Here is a 2,991-nt window from a genome sequence, read left to right as displayed (position 1 = left end):
CTTATCAAAGCCTTAATGGAGACGGCCAGGCTAATAATGTGAGGCTTGCATAAAATGGCGACCAAAACTATTTCTATATTTGTAAGATTTTACTTTTAAAACTATATAAAAAAAAAGGATAAAAAATTTAGTTCTTTGTAGGAAAATTATTTTGTCAATAGGTCAATTCAATTCTCATTCATTGACTTTACTCTCCCTCCTTTCGTTCTCTCTCTCTCTCTCTCTCTCTCTCTCTCTCTCTATATATATATATATATATATATATATATATCTATATATATATCTATATATATATATATATCTATATATATATCTATATATATATCTATATATATATCTATATATATATATATATCTATATATATATATATATATATCTATATATCTATATATATATCTATATATATATCTATCTATATATATATATATATATATATATATATATATATATATATATATATTATTGATATAGACAAATTTACATAGTATGACACTGGACATGCTAATGTTTTAGACAGGTGGTCGGGCGTGATCGTCAGGTGACTTAATAAAGTTTGTCTTCCACTGAAGAAGTCCGGTTCTTAAATGAAAGATGAGAGAATTATTTATTTAAAAAATGAAACACTTAAAAATTTCGGGAGAGACGAAGATTGATTATGTAACATTTAAAACTCCAGACATTGAAAGCGAAAGCAGAAAAAGGTGAAATAAAGGAAGAGAAAGAAAAGATCCAGTGTAATCGAGATTGTTAGTGTAAGCGGAGAGGAAAAGTGTTAATTACGGAATCATAAGACAGAGAAGGAAGGTGAACGGAAATGAAGTTTCTAGAAAGGGGGATGGGGAGATGTCAAAACAGTAAAAAGAGGGGGGAATCTGGGAAGACATACTTTTATATATATATATATATATATATATATATGCATCCAGATATACACAAGCATGCATATACTCACATATATACATCTAGATATGCATACACACATACATATACGCACATATTCATGTATATATCTATCATTTTTCATTTTACAAGACATGAAAAAGCAGTATGCAAAATTTGTTAGCTAATTTTCTTTAATTATAATAATAAATTTTACGACAATAAAATTCAAATTCAAACATAACAGTAATGATAACAAATGATAATTATAATAAAAATAATTATAGAAAATAATAATGATAATAATAATACTAAGAACATGATGTTTATTATATCGAAAGTAAAAATGATTGTCTTCTATATATATAAAAGGCAAAAATCGGTGTGTATGTATGTATGTATGTATGTATGTATGTATGTTTGTTTGTAACGCTAAAACTTTTGAAAGACGGAACCAGAGTTGACAAATTTGGTATCATATTGCACCTTGATCACCCGGATGACAAATATCGAAATTTCACGTCAAACGGACCAGTAGAAAGGGGTCAACTGATCGTTTTTCTCCTAGGGGGGCCCCCCAAAAAACCTGTCATTTTAACGTTATTCAATACGTGTCACGTGACGTGACGTCAGCTCAAACTTTTGACAGACACAACCAAAGTTGACAAATTATGTATCATATTGAACCTTGATCACCCGCATGACAAATATCGAAATTCCACACCAAACGGACCATTAAAAGGGGGTGAACTGATCATTTCTCTCCTAGGGGGGCCCCCCAAAAAACCTGTCATTTTAATGTTAATATTACATAATCCAAAAACGCTTAGTCATGTCACGTGACGTGACGTCAACATCCAGTAATGGCAAACAAATGTAAACAAACACTTTGTTTTACCGATACTTTTGTAATTTCTCTTCTGCTTTGTTCTAGAGATTATTAAACTCCATGACAATGTCTCCAACGTATTTAACTGGTTAAAAATAGTATTTATACAAGAGTTTTAACGAAAAATATCAGGAAAAAATGTACAGGAATAAAAAAAAATTCAGCTTTCAAAATATTCGTCGATAAAAAAACCGATCTTTATATTTACGCTAGCCATTTTGTATATTACCACGTGACCTGCTATCTCTTAAACTGGAGGGGGGGGGATCCACTTGAATCCAACAAAACCAGTAATTTTTTTTTTCTATTATATATACATCATTTTCTATAAAATTAAGTGTAGACTTTATAATTAAAACAAAAAATGTTATTCATACTAAAAAAAAAAACGCTTAGTCATGTCACGTGACGTGACGTCAACATCCACTAATGGCGAACAATTGTACCTATTTATTATGCCTCCCCACGGGACAGTTAGACACCAGGGTCGTTTTTTTAACGTGGAGAAAAGGTACAAAAATAAAAATTGTCTCAGTCGTGGAGGATTTCTCCTCCACCGAAAGAGAACAAGAAATAGAAGTGCAGCATCTGAAGAACAGATACTACACTTTGATCTTGACCAAAAGGCCAAGAATGCGAACAATTGTAAATAACAACTTTTTTCACAAAACCAACACCGTCTTTCTTTTTTTTCTCTCTCTTTCTCTCTCTCACCCACTTACTCTTCCCTCTCTCTCACCCTCTTTCTCTTGACGTCACACCACTGTTAAACTGTGGGGGGGGGGAACACATTCCCAGGCATTATCTCCTATAGATGCACATTTTATTAGAAATTCAGCTTTCAAAATATTAGACGATAATAAAAATATAAAACCAACACCCTCTTTCTCTTTTCTCTCTCTCTCACCAACTTACTCTTCTCTCTCTCTCACCCTCTTTCTCTTGACCTCCTACTACTGTTAAACTGTGTGTGAGTGGGGGGGGGAAGAGGCAGCTTGAAAACCAACAAAAACAGTGCACAGTTTCCCAAGCATTTGGGGTGGGAAGGGGGGGAAGAAGCCGAGCGCACAGTTTCGTGTGAGAGAGAGAGAACAATTCTCAACCTATATACTCAACAAATTTTTTATCTACAGATTTGAAAGTTTGTATATAGGGTATTCAGACATATGGAAATATATCTAGCATAATCTATCTATTATATCTATAAAAGTGAAAATGTGTG

The 2,991-nt window shown here is 32.3% G+C and overlaps 1 pseudogene; it reads right to left on the bottom strand.

Moving 5' to 3' along the window:
• Positions 1-2,275: 2,275 nt before the first annotated feature.
• Positions 2,276-2,409, bottom strand: LOC145247670 (U2 spliceosomal RNA; annotated as a pseudogene).
• Between the last annotated feature and the right edge of the window lie 582 nt (positions 2,410-2,991).

Source organism: Euprymna scolopes, chromosome 25 (assembly GCF_053919585.1).
Source record: "Euprymna scolopes isolate OS-2025 chromosome 25, ASM5391958v1, whole genome shotgun sequence".
Lineage (NCBI taxonomy): Eukaryota > Metazoa > Mollusca > Cephalopoda > Sepiida > Sepiolidae > Euprymna > Euprymna scolopes.
This window is presented reverse-complemented; position numbering and strand designations above follow the sequence as displayed.